This window comes from Vidua chalybeata, chromosome 1 (assembly GCF_026979565.1).
Source record: "Vidua chalybeata isolate OUT-0048 chromosome 1, bVidCha1 merged haplotype, whole genome shotgun sequence".
Taxonomy (NCBI): domain Eukaryota; kingdom Metazoa; phylum Chordata; class Aves; order Passeriformes; family Viduidae; genus Vidua; species Vidua chalybeata.
The window spans coordinates 32,899,063-32,926,787 of NC_071530.1; positions in this window are offsets into that span (position 1 = coordinate 32,899,063).

Here is a 27,725-nt window from a genome sequence, read left to right on the forward strand (position 1 = left end):
CACCTTAAAACTTGGAGAGAACTGGAACAATATTTAGACCTGTAGTCTATGATTCTCCTATTTCAAATGTCTGCTGTAGGTTGCATTTATCCTGATGAATCCAAGCCTATCTGATTTTATCCGTACTCAAACACAGACTGTTACCTGTCTCACCACTTGGGGGTAAAACCCAGAATTCAATTTCACTGGTGTCATAAATAATGCCATATCATCACTAATGACCAAAAATTCAGAGAACCTTGAATTTGTCTCTGATCCTAAAGTCACTCTCCCTAACAAAGTCCTAAAATTTTTGATTCACTACTGTCTCAAACAGAGAGAGAGCTACCCATTAAATCACACATATTACTCCCTCATGGCATGGATGTTTCTCAAACCCTTATGTTCATGCTGGGACTTTCTCAATACCTGCTTATTTGTAAGAGATGAGGGGCTCAGAGTATAAGGTAAGACATCAGCAAACATGCACAGGTGCTGCTTTTTCTCTCAGCTGTAATTAGGCAGATCTCCTAATGTGAGGACAGAAACATCCTTCGAGCTGTAAAATATTTTTCTTTCATTACCTGTCACCCTCTGCCTTTTAGTTAAAGAGATGCTCCTTTTCCTGGAACATGCACATAGTTAGGATCAATATCATAATCCTGTCTGACAGCAACTCGAAAATTTCTTTGTGTTGATTAGGTTTTGGCAGCTGAACAGATCTGTTACTGTGTCTTCTTTTAATACTGACTAAGCGATAGGCTTGACAAGAAGTAAAAAAAGGAGAAGAAAATTCTTTTTAAAACAAAACCCAATAAGCCCTTTTGTTACTTCAGTGAAGTGGAACAGATACTTCAGCTGCTGGTGGTGGTACAAGCAGAAACCTGTTCCCAGTCCCCTGCCACGCTCCAAGGACAGATGGATGAATGGCAACGTCTGGCTTAAAGATGTCTTCATCTGTTCTGTTCAGAAGGAAAGCAGGGATTTGGCACCAGCTTTTAAAGAAAATAGAAGATGAAAAATTCACTAAACTTTATTGGTTCAAATGTATAATAATGATACTTTAATGGCAGGAAAGAGGCAGATAATTAGAAGTGAGTAGCTCTGATTGCCCTTGTACACCGCTCCAGATAGCTTCTCAACACTCCTGAATCCTTGTTTGCTTTGTCTGAAGCTGAAATCCCACAAGGTCTGGATGTTACCAGCTGTCTAGCTAACTAACTGCCAGCACTTTCCCTGAATACAAGCTATCAGCTTCCACAACATCAGCCTCCTCCCCTGAGCTCTTCCTCACTGTCTCTCTCCCTGTGTGATTGCTTTTATCTATTGCTTGCAGGAGCTTCTTCTAATCATATTGCTTCTTGCCTGTGAGGGTCAAACACGAGACCATTGCTACCTACACAAATGGGGAAAACTGTCACCTTCGCTACACTGATAAGCGTTTGGCAGGCAGGACACTGTGAAGTAGAAGAGCAAGCAGCCAGCAATCTGCAAACACCATAAATATGTTACGATCTCAGCAGGAAGATGGGCACTATGTGTACCAAGAGGCCTTTGTTTAATGAGCTGTCAGAAAGCAGGCATGAAATTATGTTTGAAAACATGTGCAAGCTGCAGAAACAGAGCTGGGGCATTAGAAAACCTCTCTGACTTTTCTGTGGATGTTTGGAATGTCTTATCAGTTTGAGAACTGTCATGCGATGAGAGCTGTCATTAGCAATGTAATAGCATTTGAAAGCTACTGATTTTTCTCTCTAAGCTCCATTTTGTGACCTAAATGAGTGAGAGAAAAACTTAATGCTTCCTTTCTGCTGATTTTTTCCTCTGAAAACACAGCCAGAAACCCCAAAGTAAGCATACCGGTAGGGGATAAATCCAAACCATTGTAAATCGTAAAGGACTGACCGTGGAAGTCATGAATATTGTTGCTAATCCTTTGGAGATGGCGTTCATATTACTCTAATGCACCTCCCACCACTCATTTGTTTCAATGACACACACAAAAAGCATCTCAGGGCAGGTGACTGTTATGTGTGACAGCTGTATGAGGGCAGCCAGGGGTCAGGGCAATAGTCTTCAATTCACAGGTAGTCAACAGTGGTAAAACTGTGAAAAATATGATTGCTGAAGTATACTAGCAGTGTTAGGGTTGCTTTGCATAGCTGTAATAGGGTGTGCACAAAATAGAGCTTCCATTGCTGTTAAATCATGCAGAACAAGTTGTTGAGGATTTGTTTTAATATCCTTCAGGGTCACAAAGTTCTTTATTTCTAAGATAAATTGAATGGTTTTCTTCATGCTCAAGCATCTGTGTTTTCTTTGATTCTAAGAAAACATTTTGCTGATTCTTTGGCTATTTGGGCATTTGTGGTCCACCCCAGAGCTGAAAGGAGGCTGTGAATGCTGAACTGAATCCATGTCAGTCAGGGAGGTATTAATTTGCAAAAATTGCTGCTCCTTCTTTCATTTCTTTTCTTATTGAAGATGGGAATCAAAATCCAAAGCTTCTAGGTTGAACAAATGGATCCCAGATCCAAACTGTTCCTGTTCTTTTGAAACTCTGAACTAGGTTTTGGAAGGGAAAATCAACAAAAGAATCAAACAAAACAAGCGAAGAGGTTCACGTTTATGGATCCTATCAGTTTTTGTCACAACACAAACCAGTCAGATCACCAGCAGTATTGTTTTACTGAAGGGAGAAAAATGTATGAATACAAAGAAAAGAAATGCTTGCAAAATGACATTTTTGGAAGCTTTGCAAAGGAAAATGTGATGTGCAAGTAAAAAAAAAAAAATCTATTTTGCAGAAGTGATTTACTTTTTTTGGATTTTGCCAGTTAATTAAGTGAAATTGAAAAAAAATCAGATGTTGGTCAAAAGGCAAAGAAAGAAGTGTTTATGTCATGAAGTGCCTCTCTGAGTGTCATAACATCTGTATTTTGGTGATCTTATTGTATGTTGGCTGTGTCTGTCTGTCTGTCTATCTATCTATCTATCTATCTATCTATCTATCTTCTATCCCATGTTCTGCCTCAACCTCCCCATTGCACCATAGAAGATGCAGGCTAGCAGGGAACCATATTCTTAAAGAATAGTACTGCTGTACCCACTCTGCACTTCACCTATCACAGCCCTGAGTGTTTCCAGACAGGAGAATTCAAGCCATAAATTACCAGGTTTGGTTGTTTCCCTTAACAGTCAGATATTTCCACGGGGAAATGTTTAATCTTTTCCAAGCAGCGTTTTCAATGTTAATGCTTTGCCAGTGTAAAGCAGATGAGGACAATAGAAACAACAGATAAACCTTCCTTCTTCTGCTTTCTATTAGGTTAAGTTTTTCAACCTTATTTCATTTCACCCCTGCTAGTATGCTTCAGTACATAAGTTTACTAAAGAAGTGTTTGATTCTACCAAGAGCATAAAAGCATAGATACTAGGGAAACCAAAAACATCCTATTAATTCATACAAGCAACTATTTTGTCTGACTTGGAATAGATCATGTATGACACACAGGAAATCCTTTGGTACCCTGACCTTTTCAGCATTGCAAGATTCCATAAAAGACCACACCATTTCTTTCTTTCTCCTGAGAGAGTGTCTGGCTTCCAAAGAGATTACGTGCTGTTAGGTGCTGAACTGCAAGGAGATAGTATAACAATTCTTAGGATCAAAGGAAAACTGAAGACCTTTCCATTGAGCAATTTTTGAAATTTAAACATTTCATAAGGTGTTATTTTTTCACTTTATTTTCTCTCCTCTAAACCATCTTTGCTATTGTATTCAATGTAATCATTAACATATGCTATTTTGCTGATTTTTCATCTTTTTCTCTACCTTTTAAAACACATTTTACAGGATATTAAAAGGAAAAATAAAATTGTCATCTGCCATTGGTACAGAGAAGGCTCTTTATATACTCTTAACTTTTGAAAATGCCTAACACCATAAAAAATTAACTAACACCTCTGCAAAATACTAAATTAAGAATCCTTGGAAAAGCCTACCAGCACTTCCAATGTAACTACTTTTCCATAAAGAACAGAAGGGGAAATGCTAGAGATTGACAGGGAATAAAGAGGGACAAGCAGCAAAAGAAAAGAGGATTGTCATCCACAAAGCAGTGTTTGCTCTTCCTGTGATGCTGTTGCAGACAGGAGCAAGATTTAAGCCAGAAAGAAGAGGTAGGTACTGAACTTACATGTTCAGTCCTTAAATAAGAGGAAAAGTGCCTGTCTTTAGCTTAACTTGCCGTTATTGAAATATTGCTTGAGAACTGGATTTAGGGAAAGGATGTTGCCATACTTGAATATTAATGAGAAATAGCCTAAAAGACCTAACACAAACTGTGAAGACCGATACTTAAGTGAAAGGCTTGTGTAGCTCAGCCTGTGGTATCTATCCAAAACAAAACTGAGAAGTAACTTCATTTTCTCCAACAGAGAGTAAACTGGCTTACAAATAAACAAAAACAAACAAAAACAAACAAACAAAAAAGGGGGGTTGATATCAGAAAAGAAAGTGTAACAGGAAACTAGCTGGAAACAACAGAAGACAAAGAGATCCAGAGGAGAAACTCTAGGATTTGCTGAGGTCCTTGGTGCTGAGGCAGCACTTCTGCAGGGTATCCATGCCATCCATTTGTCTCCTCAGTGGTGATCATGGCCTCTGAGTAACAGAGAGTAACTTCCAAATGCCTCTTCAGCAATCTTGTGCAGAGAGTGTTTTAACAAGCTGAACGTCATCCAATGGATTATACATCCTGAATACTTGGAGATAAGCCATTGTTGGGCAAGTCAAAGAAGCAGTTGCGTGATGTAAACATATTTGAAACCACATGAACTTAGAGTTGCTCCATTTCCTTACTATATGGCAGACCAGTGACACGATGTTTCTTTCATCGTGGTCTCTACTCAGCTTTCACAATCCAGGGACAACAAGAGGAGACAAACTGGGACCCTTGTGCTTCTATTTGAGTAAAAAGGTAGGTAACCCAAGCATCATCCCATAGGGTTGCTTGAGCTTCTTCATTTAGGAAAAAGGCTACTTGGAATGATCCCACCTCCCTCACAGGCTGGCCAAGGTGTTGCCACAACCTGAAGACAGCCCAAGCTTGCTGAAGTCATAGCACTACAACTGGTTCACTTCTGCCCCACACCAGGGGACCATTCCAAGTGTCTGCCATGCTTCAGCCAGGCAGACTAGGAACAAGAAGTTTAGCCACATGCAAAAGAGGAAAAAAGAGAAGATTATCAGGAATTTTAGGGATCCTACATCACACAACATGGCAAATACTAACAGTTGCATTTAGAGCTATTTTAGGTGCCATAAACTGGTCTGTGACTTCACATGAATGGTGAAATAGGACCTGTTTAGTCACTAACTTGTTCCAACAGAGAAGAGAGCACAAAGCAAAGGGCTTCAGTCTGTGGACAACCACATGTTCCCACGGAGGCACAGAGCTGTACTCTAATGCTTGAAATCCCACTTAAGCCTATTTGCTTAGTCAGTGGAAAGGTAGGCACCTTTGAAGGCCTCTGAAGAGCAATTCAAGTGCCTGAAAAATATGCTGAGCAGGGAGCCAAGGGCATAGGGACCTCAGCTGAGGAAGCTTGGTGTGAGGTATTAACCACCTCAGCTGGAGCAGGGCCAGGCTTCCCTTCCAGCCACTCTCAGCAAGGCAGGGCACGGCTCTGCAGAGCTGGCAGTGCAGTAGGAACAGCCGCTGGGAGCCTCAGACAGCAGGAAGCACACATTTTCTCCATCTTGCTTTGACAGAATTGGCCAGGGTTGGAGGCATCTTTCATTTCCCAGTTCTGTTTTTGCTGTAGAAGACACAGCTTCTTTCTATTTTTCAAGACTGGCTGATCCCAGCATGCTCCAAATCCATAAAGGAAAATAGGAAATGATTTTCTTAGTCCCTGAATTGACCCGTGGGTCTGACGATCCTGCTAGGCTCGGCAGTTTCTCTGCTGGCTTGAGGAGCACATGTTTATGCACCTGGGATCATGCAGCTTGAATTATTCTTTTAAACATTTTCATAGAGAGTGGCAGTGTAACAGAAATCACTAAACAAAATGTACATTGTGTGTGACAGTTAGCAATGGGCCGGTTCACAGATTGTTAAGGGCTATTGAAAGTCACGCTTATGTTTTTCTTCTTTAACATTTTTCAAGGACAATTTGATTGCATTTCCCAGAAAGGTTAATATAAACAATCTGCTCCCCTCATTTTTATGAGAAGCATTTAAAAATAAAACGTCCTGCTGTTATTTCACTATTGCCTGTGTTATTGATGGCTGAGGATTCCCAAATAGGTTCTGAATTTTTGCAGCTTTGCACATTTCTGGGAGAATTGCTCAGAAGTCCACTATCTCATTCTCCATCCAGCAGCACTGAAAAAGGCACACATTTCTTCAACATTTGTTTGAACACAGTAGGGCACAATTCATAGCCTGAACTTTAGCCATGAGAAGGATAGTGTCACCTCTGAACTCCTTGTTAAATGGCTTCTAGAGCCACCAGAGGGGCAGGGAAACAACTCATCTCTCATAGGTGCCCATTTTTGACATAAGATATTTGCCCTTTGGAAGTGCTTTTCTTTCCCCACTGAAAATAAAGCCAGTCAAAGCAACTCAGACTGAGCCATCCCTGTCCTGTTCTGGTTTGTTCCCTGGCAAATCATGTGGGTAGGACACCCTCTGGTGTCACCATCTCCCACAGGACCAGCTGGCTCCAACTCTTACTCGTGTAATCCACACTTAGTTAATAAAAAAAACCAAAGTAATAAATATTCCCTTTAAAGAGTAATTTCTGAATGCTAGTCAAGACTATTCTTGGGCCAAATATACAAGTCTGCAGTAAGTAGAGATCCACATTTTTTTCATATCATTGGTATGATATTCAGTTAATTTGGATGCTTTGAGCAGGAGCCTGGAATAGGTTACCTCTGGAGGTCTGTAAGATTTCCAGACAATCAAATGACATTGTCACATATTGTGTACCCATCAGCCATTCAACACAATTCTTCTGAATGCCCTGTTGGATGTTCTATTGGATTTTCTATATTTCATTGCACATGCTTTTTTCATGTACAACTTTGAAAATAGAGCTCAAACAGATAAAAACATTCTCCCTCCCTAGCCATGTGTAAAGCCTCCCCGCTGCTCTCTCACCTGTACAAATAGCATGGACATGTTGGGTTGGACTGCACTGACTGTATTTTGAGAACATGTTCAATCTGTGTCCTGGCTGCTGACAAAACCGGGGCACTGCCCTGACAGCTAAAACATCTGATACTGAGGACAGTAGCAAAAACTTCTACTGACCTGGTTTGGGCTACCCTCTGGGGAATTACTTGTTATAGTGTATGTAGGAACACATGTGGACACATATGTGGAAGGATGCTTGATCATATATTTAGAAGTGACTTTTTTTTAGGAAAGAATAATGCTTGTGAAGTTAAAAAATCCTAGGACAAAAACCCACTGAGTTAAAGCAGTATTTATTACACCTCTTCAAGACAAGAGGAAAATGTAATAAAAATGCAACTCCAAAATATCCAACTAGGTAGGCAAGTGGGAACCATAAACACCCCCTGTTCGCTCCATGGCTGATGGTGCCATGGCCCACAAGCCTGTTGTGACAGGTCCCACTGGTGTCTGACAGAGTGGGTGGCAGCAGGAAGCACCTCATGGGAATGTGTGGGAGCATATGAAGGAAACAGTGCGTTTCGCAGCAAATCTTTATTGCATGGTAGAGCTGCTTTGGATCTTTCCTAATCAGGTCTGGTCTGATTCTGAAACATATTCTCTCCAGTGTAGTAGGCAAATCTCTGTGCATATAAGGTGTAAAACACGGTTGCTGAATCAACAGAAGCCATCTCACACGTGCCACAGCCCACCAGGCAGCTCAGTCTCCCAGTGGCATTTTTGCACAATTTACATGCTCACCACTGGAGACAGAGCTTCTGAGCATAGTCCCTGCCTCCAGTCTTCTTGCTGTCCCCTACCACCTGGGTGGTAGGAGGAGGAGGAGGAGGAGAAGTGCATGGTTTGGGCAGCAGTGTGATGTCCCATCCTCACAGGCATCCCTCCCCAGCCCTTCCCAGCTGACTCCTTGCCCTCACCCATGGGGTATCACAGATCTGGTAGCTGTTCTTCCTCCATGTGTCCCTATATGCAAACAAGTCCATACAGAAATATATTTAATACATGTACACTTTCAACCTATAGGTGTGCTCATGATCTGACTATTTGTTTTTAGGAGTTCTGAACATATTTTAGGAGTTTTGAGCATCTTTGGTGGCTGTTTTTTATACAAAACCCAGATTAAGCAAATTTCCCATTAAAACCTTTTTAAAAAGGCAGAGGACATGCCAGGCCAGTCATTCAAGCCCTAAAATTTTCAGAAGTGACTAATGGTTTCTGATGCCTCCAACATTTTGGTATGTGGCTTGAGACACTTCATAAAAATCTAGTTTTCTGCAGAGTGGTGTTGTTGCTCTCTGATAATTAAAATCCTAGAAAAGGGAAACCCACAATTACCATTCATTTTTCAAAATACAACTCTCCATCTATACAGCTTTCAAGTGGAGAAACGGAAGTTCTAATTTTATGCTGAGAAGAGTATAGCCTACATACTGGTGAGAAACTCAAATACATCTTAATAAACATTCCCTATATAAGCAACATTTTCCAGAGTCTTTCATTCACTTTGTAAAAGCCCACTGCAAGATAGCTAACATATCTAAAATACACTCCCAACTCTCCAAGACTTACTCACAAATCATCTGCTTTAAAAGAGCACTCTCCAAGTGCACTTCACAAAGTTTTCCATTTTGCCCTCCCAGGCAGCCTAGCAACATGGCTGGCAATAAATAATGCCAAAGGAAATTCTGTGTCAACTAGGAGGGTCAAAAAAAACCCCCAAAAAACTACAGAAGAAAATGTACAAAAAAAATTGTAATTTATTGCCCCTTAGCATCTGCTTTTATCTGTATCCTTTTGAGAACAAATTAACAAGTCCTGCCTATCTCCATATGTTTCTTTCTGTGGAACATCATGGTTCTGGAGGCACACGTTCATTCAGTCAGCAGTAACAAGCATGTATGTTTGTTATGCACTGGAGAATGTGACCATTACATGTTGATGATACTTTTATAATATGATAAATCACTGCTAGGAAAAAAAAAAAAAATATAAGCCAGAAGAAGCAGGCCTTTTTTTTTTCCCCCTTATTTCTTTTTTTTCTACAGAAAGCAGCTCAAATCCCAGTGTTTCTTGTATGCTCTTCAGGTCATAAAAACAACTGCTTTCAAAATGTAGATGACCCCCATATGCTTAGAAATCACCCTTAAAAGGTCAATAATTAATTTATCTTGTTTTTTTAACAATTATAAAATTAAATTTTAGTGTAAAAACCAGGATGAATAAAGCTTTTAAGCTTTTTTTTTTTTTTCTGGGATACAGCCTGTGTATTTATGCACATATTTGTATAAAGAACTTTGGCAGTTCAGCTGTAAATCTACTCAGATCTTTGAACTAAATTCTCAATAAATTTACAGAATGCTAAACTTGGATCTGTATTTAAGGTGCAAAAAACAGCATTGAAAAAAGTATTTCACCCTAAATTAATAACTGTGAACATATATAAACCAAACAAAATTTCCCATGTAGAGATTTTTTTTCTAAACATAGCTTTCCATTAACTTTAAAATCTTATACTGATATAGTTTCAATACTAACAAGAGAGCAAAATATTAACAATATGCTTAAGCAGGATTTTATATTCAATTCAGTTGTCTTAAGTCAAGATCAAAGTATTGTGGAAACATGGCTACTAGTTGCTCTTATGGCAGAAGAAAATACATATTTATATTTTAAAGTGTGGATTATATATGCCAGAATCAAAGCTCAGAATAGCTGAAAAGGTGAATGGGATTGTATTGACTTACTCCAGTTTGGGATCTGCATGTGAACAGAAAGTGTTGGGATCAGAGGGAGTTCTTTTAGAGACAATTGCAGAGATGAAATTTTCCTGCTTGCAAATGGGGGCTTTTATCATCTCAGACCCATTTATGGTGCTTTGTTAGCAATCTTCTCTGGTGTTTTTAGGCACTTAGCATATTTCTGTAACACTATTAACATATGAAATTAATATACAGAGGGAGTGCCAATCCAAATCAAGCAGAATGCACTATTATGAAAATCAAACTTATGAGATGGCTTTAAAAATCATAAAAACTGCCCCATAAATAATTATCCATTTCTTTCATTTGCCTTCTGATTTCTGGAGCTTAAAAGGACATTTGAAATTACTGGTTTTTTGTTTTGTTTGTTTCTTTTGTGTTGGTTTTTTTTTGGTTTTTTTTGTTTGTTTTTTTTTTTTTTTGGTTGGTTGGTTGGTTTGTGGTGGTTTTTTTTGGTTTTTTTTTGAAAAAGTAAGATTTAAAAATGAAGAAGGAAATCAGCCACCCTCACAAAAGTCATTGTAAGTGCTGAGTAAACTCACTCATTAAAAACCACAGTGGTGTCTCCTGTCATTAATGATTCAGCATCAAAAAATACTGCAGCAGCTCTAGGAATAATATTCTTCAAGCTTAAAAATGCATGTGAGGCTTTTATTAAATCCGATGAGTTAGAGATACTATAAGAAAATTAGCATAGATACTTGGCTATTTTAACTTCCTAAGACATGGAACTTCAAACTTCTATGTGTCTGATAGAAAGGTAACAGACCCACAGCACAGCTTGGGAAGAATTAGGCTAACTTGATAATTTTATTCTATAACACTATCACAGAAAAGAGTGGTGTTCCTACCTTTGCCTTTACAGTCTATATTTTTTATAACTGAGACTACAACATGGTATATAACATGCTGCACGTTTGAAATACATTTCTATGAGGCTCCCACAGAACAGGGAAGCATCATGTAGTGAGGAACAAGGTATTTTTACATACATTCCAGCCTCAATTGCTGGCTTTGGTGGGGGGCTGACAACTTCTGGGTATAAAAGTGCATGATTTTCATCTAGGTGTTGTCCTGCAAACAGAGCAAGCTGTCCCACACAAAATCAGACAAGGGAGTTTCCAGTTATAGCATCCTTTTTTTCCCCTGCTCTACTTTTCCTTGTGGTATTGAGAGACCCAGGGCAGCAATAGACTCTTTACACCCAGCCGACTTCAAAACAGTTTCTATCTCAGATTACCAGAGTCTGCAGAATTCAGCTGTTTTCAGAGCAGTCAGAGGTCATTGCAAATCAGCAGTCTTTGAAAAGTAACCTGTCAAGGCACCCACTTCTCATGGCTTACCACATCTATCTAAACATATCTATACACAAAATGGATGACGTCTCCTGCTGCCCTTTCGAATGGCTTCGTGTAAGGCCTCTCTGTTTTCTCAGCCTTTGTACTGCTCTGACACACAGGGCCAGCCAGCAGTCCCAATTAAAAGAGCAGGGGGAAAAAAGAGTGGGTAGATCTTCTTCCAGATGGCTTTGAAGAGGCATTAATCTGCTACAGAGATTCACAAGACCCCAGACAAGTAGTTAGATAAACCAAGACTATGCATTAAGACTAAAATCACAGCACTACATAAAACCCAAATGTTTTTTTTCAGTACATTAATTACCACAGAAATTTGGCTGACTAGGAAAGGTAAAAGTGTATACTATAACTGAAGAAAGTTAAGGACAATATTAGCAAGTTTTAATACTTTCCTGTTATTCTCGTTATATGTTTGTTCATCTTCTCTTCATATCCCCTAATTTATCCAGCAAATGTGCACCTGTACACACACACACACACACACAAAATGTGCTCTATCCAAGAGAAAGGCAGCATATAGAGAGCATGAGCAAGCATGCTCCATCATCACATGTAGCAGTTAAATAGCTGCACAGCATGCCCCCTGTAGTGGCTGCATCCTCTCCTGCCTGATTAGTTGATGCCAAGGCAAGGATATTTCTTCTGGCATTGGGTTTTGAAGGTTCAGCCTCTAACAGACTGAGAAATCAACACTACCCTGCATCACCATCTTTTGAGATGGCTGCTCTTGCCATGGCCATGGATAGGCTAGAATGAAATTTTATGAAATTCCGCTGCATAGGACAAGTGAGAGGATACCAAATTTCTCCTCGGGAGACATAAAAAAAAAAAAAAATATTCCTGCCAGAACGACATGATGCTGGGGCAATCCCTAATCCCTAAAAATCTAAAAATGGCTTGGTGGCTTTCGGAGAGCATAGCACAGATAGCTCCATCCAAGCATCACATTTCCTGCATGCAGCTACACCAACAGAAAATCCCCGCTCAGAAATAGCGCGGACACTTCGTGAGCGTCAGCAGCGGTCAGTGAAAACACGAGCAGGAACGCCAGGGCAGGCAGGGGGAATTCGCAGACCTCGGCACGTCCCAAGCCGTGTCTGCAGCGCTGCCTCGGCGAGCGGCGGCGGCGGCAACCACACAAGCAGTGGGAGCCCGGGAGGCCGTGCCTGACCCCGCGCTGCCCTCGGGGAGCTCGGGGAGGGGGAGTCTGTGCCGTGATCCCCCCATGGTGAGGCCATTTCCCCACTCCACGCAGGCTGCTGCCTCCGCTGGGGAGTTCCTGCTCCAGCAGCGAGGGCAAGGGGTGAAGGGGGCTGGTTGCTTTTGCAAACACGGTTAACAAAATGTTGATATTATGCTTAGCCGTTGTCTCCTTGTCACTAGTCACTTGCAGTTATAGGTCCAGATGTTAGAAACGCCATCGTGAGCTGGAGCTGATGAACTCTGCTGTTATGATCTTCATTTCCAAGGTGTTCTGTAGCCTTGTGGGACTGTGGCCAAGTGTCCAGAGAGGGGACACGGATGGCTTTAGGTTTTACACAAACTTCAGTACATTACATCAAGGTGGGCAAGTTTTTTCATTTAAGACACTCTGGGGTATCAAACATATCTTCAAGAAGGTCACAGCTCTCCCTCAGGTCCTGTGCTGTATCTGCCAGCTCTGTGGGCACATCCCACTTTGCCCAGGGCATTGAAATGGCCCTGGGTGTCTGTGCTTCAACAAATTAGCCGAGCTTACAATGTCCTCTGGTCAGCTGGTTGTATCACACGCTGCTTGTGTGGTTGCCTAGGCACAACAAAACCCACGGGGAAAACTTACTGATTTTATAGCAGGATACTAATGGAAAGAGTGTGATTCCCCTGGAAAGTATGTAATTCCACCACCTTGGATTTATAGCCTGTGCCTGAACTACAGGTGAGAAATGTTGTCTTTTATAAAGCCACTGAAAGATGGACATCTCCCATCAGGACAGTCTGACTCAGATACTCTGAGACATTTCTTTCTTCTTACTGATATCTTTGAAAAGAAAAAAGAAAAAAGAGAGAAAAAAGGAAGATAATTTAGATTATAAGAATAAGAATAGAAAGCCTCCTTTTAGGTGAGAGTATAGATTATGTACTGTTTATTGCAGAGTAATTTAAGCCACTAAAGAAATACAATAATTTAAAATCACATTAGGAACAAAAATATTTTCCCAGAAAGAAGGAAAAATGCTTATTTCTGGCACTTTAAGAAGTGCCCTGTAGCTCTCATTAAAGCTAATTTTAGGTTTTTATCTAGGAAATATTAGTTGAGAAAATATATAAACTGATAAATACAAATGTGTTAAGGAAAGAAATGGTCATGTTTAAAATGTAATTTAGTTGGGTTTTGTGGCTTTATCTAAGGGGTGAGTGACTCCAGATGAAATCTCATCAAAGACAATCATTTACTGGAAAGAGGGTCAAAATTTCCCAGAATAGATCATCATGAGATGAAAAAGAAAATGCCCAATCTCATCAAGCTCATCTAGCGGACATAAGGTTGGATCCAAAAGTCCTGCATCTCCTCTTTGATCTGCGTAGACTCAAAATATCCCTAGAAAGCTATGTGGTTCCCTCCTTGTCTGTCTCATCTTTTGGCTGAATAGCAGAAGACTTTGGATTAGCCACTAACAACCCAACATGTAGCTGAGGGTTGGTTTCCCAGCTCCACCCTTGGGACATTGCTTTGCCTACCCCTCAGATACCCACACTGGTTCAAGAGACCAAGACATGTTCTGTGCAAGACACCTGTGGCAATTACTGTTTGTCTTAAATACTACAGAATATAAGGATCTATAAAAACATTATTCTCAAGAAATAATGTTTTCTTATATAAATAGCAGTAAGAATCTGTTCACAGTACATGCACAGGTCCACTAAGTTATCACAGGCTACAGAGAGAACTTTGAGGTCCTGTTCCCAGGCTAGGGCCAATTTTACACCCAGAGGATGCTGCCTCCAAAATGACAGAGATATCGACACCTCCACAATGATAAGATTTCAATACTCTTCAGAGTAGATATTTTCACCTCAAACTGACAGTGTTGTTTGAGAATTAAAGAGACCTAGACAGACTTACCATCTGGGCTGCTCCACCAGGCTGTGAGGCTGATAGAAGGGCATCAGCAGGTGTCATTGTGCTCCTGTGTCAGGGTACCAAGGCTGTAACTGTTTTGTATCTTTGAAGACAGATCTGCTTCCCTTTGTTTTCCCATTATCTTGCCTAATCATCCATCAGTGAGAAGGAGGATATTATGAAGATACAAGTAACAGAGTAAAAGTAATGGCTGTGTTATTCAAGAAGTCAGACTCAGTGATCTAGTGGCCCCTCCTGGCTCTGAAATCTGGAATTTCTTCTGACTGACACCATCAATTCTCTTGTTGGAGGAGCCTCCAGGCCCAGGCAATTGGCTCATCTTTCATACTATTCTGCACTAATTGGCAATAATGAAGGTATTTGTCAGTCTCCACTGGATCATGTGTTTAAAGACAACTTCAGAGTAATCCTAGCAGTATGGATGTCATCAGCCTACAGACTCACTGTCAAAAATGAAATGAGACACCAACGTTATGTCATTTTGCCTCATGTTCAGTTCCTAATTTTCTGGATAAAAATTTCCTTCTGCAAATATGTCATCTTCCACAACAAGTTGAAGGTACAAATGCTTGTATGTATCTATGCAAGATTCAGCCTGACAGAAAAGCCATTAAGTTCTCTGATAGCTTATAATTAACTCAGCACTTCAGATATCAGATTTTGTGGGCATAAAGTCATGCTAAATTGAATGCAGAAAGTAAGAAATAGAGTATCTTCTAGTCTGTCCCCATCCAGTTCTCCATTGCCATATTTGCTCAACTCCACCAGAAGTAACTTTTCTCGGGGAAATATTTGTAGCATAGGAAATTTCCTTAGCAGGATGAGAGTGGCTTCAGTGGCCAACCTTGCTCCCTCATAATATTCTTTGCAATGCCCCTGTCACCAAATATCAGCGGGACACAGCATCTTGGCTATTCTTTATTTCACACAGGGGTTAGGGAGAATGTGAAATTAAACTGAAGATGCCTCTGACTTGCAGGGATGGTTAGTTTTCTCGGCAGAACTTGAGAAACAGAAAGCAGGAGTGTGATACAAAGAAATTAATAATAAACAACCAACTAATTTTGTTACTAAGTCTGTACAACACTTCTTCCCCCTTCACTGTATACTTTCACTACTCTGAAGGAAAGGCCAAAAGGGGAGTAATAAAAACACCCTTGGGTACAAAGAAATTGGCTCATAAAATAACTACAGTAACAATGTCGATTATTAGCTTTACAGTACAAGATAAATATAAATGGACTATATCCTCAAACTAGCAAAATATGGGGAATCAATCTCAATAAAAAGAACTGATAGGGTAAGCTATTTGGGAAGCAGATACAAGCCCTGCCTGGCTTAGAAACATTAGCCTGTGCTTCTGAGTAGTGATTGATGTCTTCTGCTGCCAGATGACAATGAACTTCACTGAGAGTGAGGCTTGGAGGGAGGTATTTGTAATGCTTGTCTGTAAGCTCCAGAAGCATTATAATTTCTATGAAGGATAAATGCACAAATCTTTGTATTTCTGCTAGAAGACAGTGTCTGCTAAAACAGAAATTAAACATATTTACAAGACAGTGAGTTATGATAGAAACCTGACCAGGCATTTCTCAAAGCAGCTGACATCATCTTCTGCTGACAGAATCACACTATCTCTAAACACATTGTGGGAGGTACAGATGTTATCACAGCAGAAAAGTGTGAGAATTCAGATTTTTTTTCCCCGTATCTTCTTCCTCTGGAGAAATCAAAATGGCTTTTGATTTTCTTTTACTTTGGGACAAAGTTAATGGGCATATTTTATTGCAGGTTGCAAAGTTGATTTTATTGCAGGTCAGCTCATCACTGATCTTTGCTCACCTGGGTTGCCATGGCACCTCACTGATTTTGTCACTCAAACATGTGCTTGCTTGCTTCCCCAGCCAGACTGGCACTCACACACTGGCTGGGGTCTCCTTTCCACTTGATCTGATGTGGAGTGTCTTGAAAGATGATTAGCCCGAGTGCAGCATGGGACACAAATACCCACTGGGAGACCTGTTGAAAAACCACAGGAGCCACCTAATTTCTTGTTCCTTGTGACACAGTGAAAAGTCCATAAGCTTCTGCTTGAGTTCACATCCTGGATATAATTTCCTAATCACTTCAGGGTGATGTCATGGGTAAAAAATGCATGAGTGACTGAAATTAAATTGAAGGCTAGGCTGTTTCTTGCAGCATTACTATATTACTAGAGAGGGAGAGGGAACACAGAGGGGGTTTTCTTTTATCACTTATGGCATCCTTATTTCTCAAGACAGGAAGGTCAGCTTTTCCACAGCATCCTGCTATGCTGCTCGCCTTCAAGACATTAAAATCCACCTAGCAGTGTACCCTCTGGGCCTGTCTAGTGAACACTTCCCCAGCTCCCAAGGTCCTTAGAACAGAGAGATTCATTATCCAACATCCCAATGCTGCAGGAAAATGGTCACCACAGGCTCACCTCAAATAGTTCATTGCCCAATGCAGCTATTAAAAAACAATTTGTTAAATAATATGACTAGAAAAATGCTTAAGCAGGTCAGTTGTTCTAATTTTTCAGGGGGGTAAAGGAATACTACGTTTTAAAGATGGTACATAAAGCATGTAAAAAGACCTGATTTAAACCAGATGGTTTTTCAGTCTCAAGTAATTATTATGATCAAGACAGTACCTTTCTGAGGCACCTCAAGGACAATTTCTCTTCCAAACACAACCAAATTATGTAGAAACAGAAGGTTCTATCCATGGCAGGTGAGATTCACAGCCCTTTTGCATCATTACTAAGACCACTAAATGTAATGCAATGCTGACTTAAGGGAAATATAACAATGACAATTATGATCTAAGAACATAACCCTAATTACATTAAATAAAATAATAATAGTATCATTAAGAAAGAGCTACTTCTGAAGAGCAATTTTCATTCAGAACCAATTTTCCTCTTCTGGGCAAAAGTCCATCCTAATCACATTGAGAGTCAATACATTACTCTTTGACTTGAGGCAAAAGTACATCAATTCTTGACAGCTTATGCAGATGCTCTGTCCTTTTGCAAAAAAAAAAAAAAAAAAATTCCATTCAGTGATTGGACAAGGTGGTTTGCAAAAAGGTTTCATTTCACAGCTATTGGATACAGTATAAATTCCCTCCATGGAAAATGTAGGCATCCTCTATAGCAATCTAGTTCTCCCTTTTATGCATGAAATGTATCTCTAACTCAATCCAAAGCAGTCAGTGGCTTAAGGGAGTGCTCTCTATGTGGCAGAAGCTTTCCATTTTCTGTGTTGCATTTTTAAAGCTCTGCAGTCATTTTACCACAGGGCTCTGGCACATGAAGTGGGTTTGTGGCTTCGCTGGGTTTGTTATTTCAACCACTTACAGCAAGGCTAAACAAAGTCACCAGTGTCTCCCCTTAAGAAGAGAACTCTGATCAGACACAGTGTGGTTTATGCCATTTCCACAAACTAACAGTCTAGAAAAAGCAGCTACAGGGAAAAACAAAAATTTCATCTTGTCTGCAGACAGGGGTCTATGCAGATTGTGGGGTGCTGGCAGAGCTCTCCAGAGACCACACTATGTCTGCCCTGTCCTCACACATGGTTCTTGGCCATGCTCAGAGGCAGACCACCAGACGGGGCTGACTTTGGTGGGACCTTGCAATCATTCCTGTGTCCTAATGGGAACTAAGTTTATTCAGAGCACATCACTGTGCTGGTACATGCCTGTCACAGCGTGTCTGTATGTCTTGGCTCCCCAGGTCACACAAATCAACAAGGTTCTGAAGTTTTTGAACGAGTTTCTCTTCTCTCCTCTTTCATCAGCTTTGCCCCTTCACCTTCCTTTTCTTTCATTAATATCAAGAGTGTTTCATTAACATCTTGCATTAACATCAACAATATTCTCTTTCACATTGTACCTTGGCCCCAGCTATGGCAACAGACTTTGGCAAAGTGGCCCCAGAGGTGGATGTCATAGGCACTGGAAGCCCCATGTCTCCCAGCCTCAGCCAGACCTGAAGAATTACTAAAATGCTCCGTCCTGAAAACATGTTTGCTAATGAATAAGCTGCTTTTGAAATCAGGCAAGCCAGGTCTAGTTCCTGGTGCACAGAGACAAAAGAGTCTGGAGTCTCAGGATACAACATTTCAATGAGAAAAACAGGGGAATAGCACTGGGAGTTCACATTTGTGATTTTTTGCTCAACTATCTTGGTAACAAACTTTGCACAGAATATAATAAATACAAACTTCAGCTCATCTTCATAGCACCCATCCTATAAAACATGTTTTCATAAGACACCCTAAAGTTAGAATTCTCTTTTTTAAGAACACTCTTGGAAGATAACAGAGCTAATGCTGAGACATGGCTGCAACATGGCTTAATTTTTTGTGTTGTATGGGTAATAAATTATTCGTTCTACTTTAGAACACAGATATATTTGCTAAATATATTCATATCCATTCAAGTCACACTCCACCCCAAGGCTCTTAGACATAATAATATTTACGGTTTAAGTCACATCTCCCAAGCTAGACTAGCTCAAGCCTAGGCATGAACTGAAAGAGACCGAAATATTCTTACAAAAGAAAAGTTATAGGGATGCAGCAAGGATTCTGAAGTTTTATAAGTTTACAAAAAAAGAGAAAATAGACTCAAAGTGGAAAGAAATCTTGTCAATATAGTAGCCAAGTAAAACCAGATGCTGCAAGGGTAACTTACCATTAGAAATCCCAGAGGTGGTTCCATTTACCAGGGAAGGTATGGAAGGGGTAAGGGAAATTAATATTAATTGGGTTTATTTAGCTTGGCCATTGGCCACAAGTTCAGATAAAGTGCATTTCCCAGCCAACTCTTGTACATACAAAGTTTCGCCAAGTCAGATGTAACTTATTATGTGTTTTGTCACTTCAACACGAAAAAAGAAAAAAGTACAAAGCTGTACAAAGGAGTGGTTTCCCTGCTTCTTTTGGCTGAATTAGATGCTTTCATTGTGCAAATATATGTGTTAGAAATATTTTTTTAGCAATCCTGCCATTGGCAATCCAAAATTAAAACTGCAAACATGGCACTTCTTCTCTGTAACTAAAGGATCTGAGGAAAAGCAAATTCACCAGAGACCTTAATATAACAGATCCAAGCTTCTTTTCAGTATAGTGTTTTTAAAACCTTCTATGAGTGCTGAGGGATAAAGGCTTAAAGATGAAGTGAAATTCCATGAGTAGGGCACTACTGGGCCTTCCTTTGGACTCATGAATTGTTGCTGGGCTTGTGCACATTTCTTGTGGTCAAACAGACAAAGATGGGCTAGCTCCCATGAGGTGTTCTAGGTCGTGAGAAAGCTAGGCTAAAACTCGGACCAGCATGGCAGAGAAGACAGCAAATTTCAGTACAGTACAAGGATGGGATGGGATGTTATGGGATGGGATGGCATGGCATGGTAGGGGTGTGCATGATTCCACTGGCTCTGTAGCTGGCATCCATATCCTGTCTGCTGCATTAATGCTTGCTCTAAACCAAAGATGGGTAACTTGTCTCCTCCCAGCTTGTGCTGTAGGCTGCTTACTAAGCTGCATGCTGCCAAGAGGATACAGCTGGTTTGTTTTGGGTCTTTTTTTTCCTGTAGTTTACAGAACTTATAGAGCAATAACTCATGCTGTAACTGTCTTTCCTTCTCTTTAAATTGGTTTCTTGTCACTTTTATGGAACAGAATTTATTTGACATTTTTTTTAAAAAGCAAAAATTTCTCCACACTGGTACCCTCATTATACTACACTGTGTGTTATCTCCTGACTTCATTTTTCTCTGTCCTTTCTTGATGTCTGGTGCCAGTGGGAAGCTGTATTTGTGACATAAAAGGCTTTTTAGGGGTGAGAAAGACTCTGTGTAAGAGAAAAAACTGATTTGTTCTCTGAGAGCACTCTTGAGAAAATCTTGGCAAGAAACTTGCTCAGAGAGCAAGAAAAGAGCAGGTCAAGCTGGAGAAACATCTGAGCAGTAGTGGAATGCATGGGGTGAAGTAAAATCTCTGGCAAGCTGGACTTCAGCACAGAGCTGCAGTACATTTACCCATGACAGCTTCTCTGCCTGTCACCTACTGTAGGAATCTTCTTCCTGAGCCATTTCCTGAAAAGTAGCAACCCAGCTGCCTCATTTACCCATGAGTGAATACATTTGGCATCCAAAGGGGTTGGATGACAAAGGTCCACTGGCTGCATTTGCTCAGGCAAGGGCACTTGGCTGCTAGCCCACCCCTGCTCCACATGGCCTTCTGCTCGCCTGTTTGTTGATCCAGCCATCGGTGTTGTTATGCTACAGATTGTTGGGACCATGACTCACAATTTCCTTTTTAGAAGGAGGAGGAAAGGAAAACAAACCCCAGTAAGCTTGCTGCTCTTGTGCTTGATGTAGAAGCACTAAGCTGCCCTTTCCCATGAAAGAGATGTATCTTTCATGCATAGCTCTTCATCCAGTTTTCAGTCAACACACATGCAGATTACAGAACTCCATGGTGGCTGGCAATGCCCAGCAGCTTTGCTGACAACATCAGCCACCCTCTGGCTTCCAGAGGCACCTTTGGCTCAAACCAGTTTATGGGTGTGGTTTGTCAAACATTTTACACCCACAGCTCACCTAAAACTTTCCCAACATGAGCCACTGTTTTCAAAGCAGGAAGAGAGAAAGAGAGGCCGCAGTTTAAATTCTTATGCCCTTGTTTGGATATCTGAGTAGACATATGGATTTCTGACTGGACAGAACACGCTTCCAGATCCAGTGAGACCTGTTCAGTCCCAAGAAGTCCACCAGCTAATCCAAGTATCTGAAAGTGGTTAGAGTTGAGAAGGAAATATCTTGCTGGCAATCTCCTGGAAATGAAATAAGGCATGTGAGTTGGGAAATGTGTCTAGACCAGGCCAAAATCAGGAAGCGTATTACGACTAAGAAAATACCTGCTGAGGTAAGAAGCAGAGGACCTGGTGGAAATCACTGCCTGCCAGCATCAGCTGTCAGCTGATGATCAACTGTGGCAGCTATCAGCTGTCCCAAGGCCTTCCCTGAAAGGTGGTGGGATTACAACAGCACAACGCCGCTGAAACCTCATTCCTCTTCCCACTCTATGCTCAGCGCACCACCTGAACTGTGACTCTGCCCATGTCTCAGCAGGGCACAAAGAGGAAAGACATCACTCTTCATGAAGGGAGGGACAGTAAAGCTCAATGGTTTTGGTTACCTCAGTCTAATTGTGGACATCCAGATGCATAATGCACAGACCACATCAGCACACTCATTTCACAGATGGAACTTGGAAATTCCAGCAGGAAATGGCTGTGCCCAGGTCATGTGGATTGAGGGGACAAGGTGAACCCACCTCCATCCTGTGCTGCAGACACCAAGGATGACATGGGAAATGGGCAGTCTTGTAGCCTAGTCTTCCCTGTTGCCAGAAAATTGCAATCTATAGCAGTATCAGCCCAATACCCCTTCATATTCAGCAAGAAATTTAAGTGCATGCTAATTACTAAACCACTAAAATGGACTATCCATGCATTTCCAGTTAAGCATGATTTCCTCCAAGTCTCTGGTACAAATGTACTTCACACTAGGAAAGAAAATGTCTGGACCAATATACAGCAAGGAGACAAATTGCTGCACACTAATCCTAGCCAGCACAGTTTCTCCTGCCTACTAAAAAAGAGTTATTCAAAGCACTGGGTTCAATAAGTTGTCTGTGACCCGCACATAGCTCAGTATTTTACCCTGAGATCACATCCTCAGAATGAGTAGAAGAAAGAAAAAGAAAAAAAAAAAAAAAAGGAAAAGAAAAGAAATCTGCCACCCAGTGCATTCATACAAATCTTTGCAGCACCTTCAAAGAGTTTACTAAAGGGAGATTTAAGTTACTAGTAAATTGGCTTGAAGAAAAATAGAGGGTCTTCTGTCCCATCTTTGGACAATGTTCTGTAGGGTCCTGTGGCACAGTAGAGGTTTCAGAGGCACTGCCTGAGGAGTTACAGAAAAGAAAAGCAGTAATCTCTTCACTGAGCCTTCAAGAGTGACAGTAGAAGTATTTATTACTCCACTGTTACACTGCTTGTAAGTAGTTTTTCTTTCTCCCTCTCTGTTTATTTGTCTCTTTTACTGTCCCTAATGAAGAATCCCAATGCTATCAAGTCTAAATTACGGACATTTTATGTTTCTAACATTTATTCTGCTGATTTCCCTTCTTTTCTTGTACTTTTGGCTGCTTGAGATGCATTTGACCTGCTGTTGGGAGGAGATACAGCTGCTAACTGCATTCTTCACTCCATCTGTTTCCACCGGTTAGTACAACTTCACGAAAATTAGTGAGACAACACTCATATCAAGCTGGCATTGCATAGTTTAGAACCAGGAATAAAAACTCTGGACAAACTGGATTTGTGTAAAAGAATTGACCACCCAAGTTTTTTCTGTGGCACTTCGAAATCTGCTGGAAAGTACTAAGCATTATGTAGACATACATAATTCCATGAACAGAGGGAAAGCTGTCTATAAAAATGGTTGGTGCAGGTTTGCAAGCAAGCAGTGCACTTCGGGATACAGTCAGCTTTCAAAATCCAGGACCTGCATAATCTTTGCACTGAGAGAGAAGGTGGGGGGTGGTCTTTAAAAACGTATTTCTGGAACTTCTCTGGATGCTAAAACCTGATGAGAGAGTTCCCATGACAGGACACTCTTCATGAAGCCAGCAGTGAACAACCCACAAGCTTCTTCAAAGTCAGCAGGACCTCACAGGGCAGTGTCTGTCCCTGTCTGGATGGCAGCTGTCTTGCTTCCCTCAGTTTTATGGGTTCTAATCTATTTCCATCCCTATCCCTGTTTTATGGTTGTGGTTGATAAATTAGTCTCTTTTTTGAAAGTGTCACAGTTTAGAGAGTATACAACTGTCAACCAAAGCCCAGTGTTCTCTAGGCTTGTCCACTCCATGACCTCATGTAGCATAAAATAGAAATTAGAATTATTTTAGGACTTGAAAACACACATCCAGACATTCCTTCAGAGGCTCATGTAAGATCAGAGTGATTGTGTTTTTGCTCAGCATCCCACCCCCCACAGTGCTGACTCGCTGGGGCCTGCGTGCATATCGCCAGCACATGTGCACGCATGGGGAAATGGGGAAGGGGCAGGTAATTAGCCTTTCTGGAGGGGACATGCCTTTCTCCTGAGAGCAAAACAAGAGAGCTCTGAGGACAGGAGGGAAGCAGATGTAAGCTATCAAGGAGGGAAGCTTGCAGGCAGGACATGAGGGGTAACATCTGAGCAGCCTGGTGCTGGAGAGACTGGTACTCACTTCAGCTGAGAATACCAAAGAGCCAGATACAAGTGGTGGGTAAACTGAGATTTCCTCAAAGGAAACCTTTTCAGATCAAATAGTCTATCTGAATGTCCTGCTGATACAGGATTCCTGTCATATGTATAGTTCTGTTCTGCCCATGCCTTATAATATCCCCAAACTTGCCCTCTCTGTGGTGTTTTGGTGGGGTTCAGAGAAGCAGCACTTAGAAGGGGATGAAGGCTCACCGCATGCTCGTAGAGCAAACCAAGAGCACAACTCACAGCATTTCCTAACATGCTCACCCCAAGTTGCAGTCCTGTCACACAGAGATGGTCCTGATCGATGGCCTGCAGCTTTTTTCCAAGCCTATTCTATGCCTAATGAAAATGGTGAGCTGAGGACAGTAGTTTTCTCTATAACACAACCATTCCTTTCCCTGTGCCCCCACAGATTTAGCGCTTGTGCTGACTGTTGAAAAATCAGTCATTAACAGCCAGGAAATGACTTTGCCATCAATCAGAATATTGCTCAGCCATGTTTCAGCTTTTTCCCCATTTCTCTGCATAATTATTCTCATCCTCTGCTGATTACAGTTTATAATAGCTATAATTCTCTTAAAATCAATCATTGCTTGACTTAACCACAGGGTTACCAGCAGAAACATGAAGGAACACAGATATTCTGAACTGCTTTTTAATTATTATTCTTATTTAACAACACGCAGGCTTATAGGTAGATCAAACTTAACCTTCCTCTTAGCAGTACTAAGCATCAGTTATTTTATTTTAATTTTGTTTTAAATCATGAAGTGTTTGATAACACGACCATTCTAATTTCACCGGGTGTTTTGTTGACATGTTACTAGCATGATATTTTGACATGTAATCACAGTGGTTTTCTCAAATTAAAGCACCATAAAAGGACAAATATATGTTATTTGCCAGCACAGATTCTGCAATCAATATAAACCCAAGTACCTGATCTTTTTTATTAGGGTTCTACCTAAACACAGTTAAATGAAAAGTGTACAATAAGGCAATTTTTTAGTACACTAAATTAAAAACAACACTAGATTAAAAATCACATTTTTTTCCAAAGAGAGTGGAAATCTGTAGCCCACCACCACCAACGGTATTCCTAATACACCTGAACCATAGGTTTCTTTTACTCCTTTTCTATCACCACTTTGCCTCCAATCATTTTCTCTTGTCCATATATTCAGTATATTTCCCTTACTGATTATGTGCTTCTGTCATGCAGAAAAATGAAATATTAAAAAAATTAAGGATATCATTATATGGAATAACCAAACTGAAAGCAAGACTGAAGACAAGGTGTAGAGTCTGAATTGACTTTTAATGCAAAATAAAGCCTTAATTTAAAATAGACTTCCCACACACACCCTTTTAAAAATTTTGGGTAAGGAAAATATTGTATGAGGCTGTACCTTTAGATAGGGAATAGGAATGAAGTGGTTTGAGCCTCCTCCATATCAGGGTATGACATTGAAACACACAAAGGAAGCCATTTTCCACACAGAACATTTTGATCCTGCAATTTCACATATATTCCTGCATAAAACTTATTCAGACATTTCTTGTTTTCTTAGGAACAAGACATATAAGTCTCCATGTGCAATGTCCATGTCACATGTTTGGCTCCTCTTTATTTACCAACTTGCAACCAGCAGTATATTATTGGTAATTTTGACCTGATGAACAGGAATGAACAGCAGTATATTATTGGTAATTTTGACCTGATGAACATGTTTTGCTTACAAGGGCAAATATGGGGGAAAACTCACAGCAGCGAAGATAAAAACGTGGTCTACACATGAACTGTACCCTTTATAGCTATCTGCCCCATGGAAATTAACTGCTCTGGTGTGTCAAGATAGAGCCCATGTATTACTGGAATACTTTGCTATTCTGGTATTAAATAATTAACTATACTGGGCCTAGTGATCCCCTGCATCCCCTCAGATGTGTTCCTAAGATTGGTAGGAAATTATGGAAAAAGAACTAAATGGAAGAGATCCTGTTTTATCCACTCTTTTTTTATCATCACTTGATCTTGCATTTCACTAAACCCCCCCATCTCTTTTCAGCTGCACTGATCATGGGTGCAGCAGGGGAGTGTCTGTTGAAGCCATTTTGCCAAAAAATAACAAAGGACCACATTTCTTTGGCACATAGCATGACCACGGGCCTAGCCATGAGTAAAAAGCCACTTGGACTGTGTAGCCCATCTACTAAAATGCTTTTCTCAGCCTGGTCTGGATTCTAGTCAGGTCACTGAGGCTTCCTCCTGACCCCACCAAGGAGGAGGACGGCACCCGGCAAGCCCTGCCTCGCACGAGGAGCCTGACACAGACCGGGGGTCTCTCGGTCGCATGAGAAATGGTTTGTAGGCTCAGGGCCCCAGGGGCCATTATTTCAAAGTTGCACAGCCATCATGTAGCTGCACGAAGCGCCTCCTGCCGTGTCTGTGCCTTTCAAGAAACAAAGCAGTGTTGTGAACTATTGGTGATGTTAATAGCTTTCTTCCCTCTAGAGATTTGCTCCTGCTTTGGCCCCAAATATTTCAAAATAGCTGAAGCTGGCAGCAAGAGCCATGGGAAGAAAAATGTTAATGCATGTTAATTTCTGGTTTAGACATGATGAGAATTTCATTTTCTTCATTAAAATTCCCCGGTGCTGATGGGATTCTCCTCTGATTCATGGACTATACCTTGTAGCACTCCTCTCTGAGCGATCGTATATACAGCCTGATGTCTTTAAATAGTTCTGTTTTCCTCTCCTTCCAGCTACTCCACTTATCATTCTCCACTAATACACAATATGAGTGTATTAGTGTATTAGTCTTCTTCCAGTTAGATAGCTGCATTTTTGCATTTTGGGGATTTTTTTTAAATTTCCTGTAAAAAGACAGACGTTGTCACAAATTGCATCATCATGGTTACTCACAGTAACCATGGGAGAAACACAGTGACAGGTTTGCAGAGGAATCTGCTACTAGTAAATAGAAAAATAAAATGCAAAAGCAAACTGGGATTCAGCCTTACTGGGGGAGGGGCAGGGGGCATGGAAGAGCAGTTCTGTACTCCGGAGAACAAACAAATAATCCCATATAGTCATTTTGAAGGAATGATTGAGGAGGACAGAGGCTCAGTTGCTGGATAGTCATATCAGTTGTTAAATGTCGATTCAAAGTATCCCATCTGTGGAAAGCTGTGGAGAATACAACTATATATGCTTGTGCTGTTTTTGCTTAGTTGAAGAGTCAAAAACTTGCATTTCACATGATCAAATATAGAATCCACATAATACAGCACCGTGTGGTCTCTCCTTAAATGGCCTAATCAGTGTAGATCATAGCAACTGCTTTCTAAACATACAAAGAGAACACTTAAAAATCTAGAGGCAGAGAAGAGAGAGGCATCAAGGATTCCGAGTAACAGACTGCAGAGATTAATGTTGCCTCCCACTCTGCAAAGAGTATCTGCTGTGATCTTCAAGATAAACATATAAGAGAAACCTGTTCCATTGTATTAACCCTGCTGCTGTGAGTGTGCTGCAGTGTCAGGCCTCACCACCAGCCTTTCCCAAGGAGCAGAGCCAACTGAAGATATCACATTATTCCTGAAAAGTCACCTAAAGGCTTCCAAAGACCAATATGGAGATCTATTTTTGGACTGTACATTTGCTAGGGAAGAAGCATGCAATGGGATGGCCTGTGCACAGGAAAATCAATTCATTCGGTACCACACAGAATTGGTACACATGGAATTCATTGCTAGGTATAAAGAAGACAAAACCTCAGCAAACTAGAAGGTCGGTGTTGTTCAAATCACCATGCAAGAAGAGTAATAATCACAGCCATAGTAACCTCATTGATTCACACTGCATAGCATCATCATGAGCAGATCCCATGGGGACCCCTTTTTCCCTGTTTTCTGCCTTGCCAGGAGACACTGTTCACAC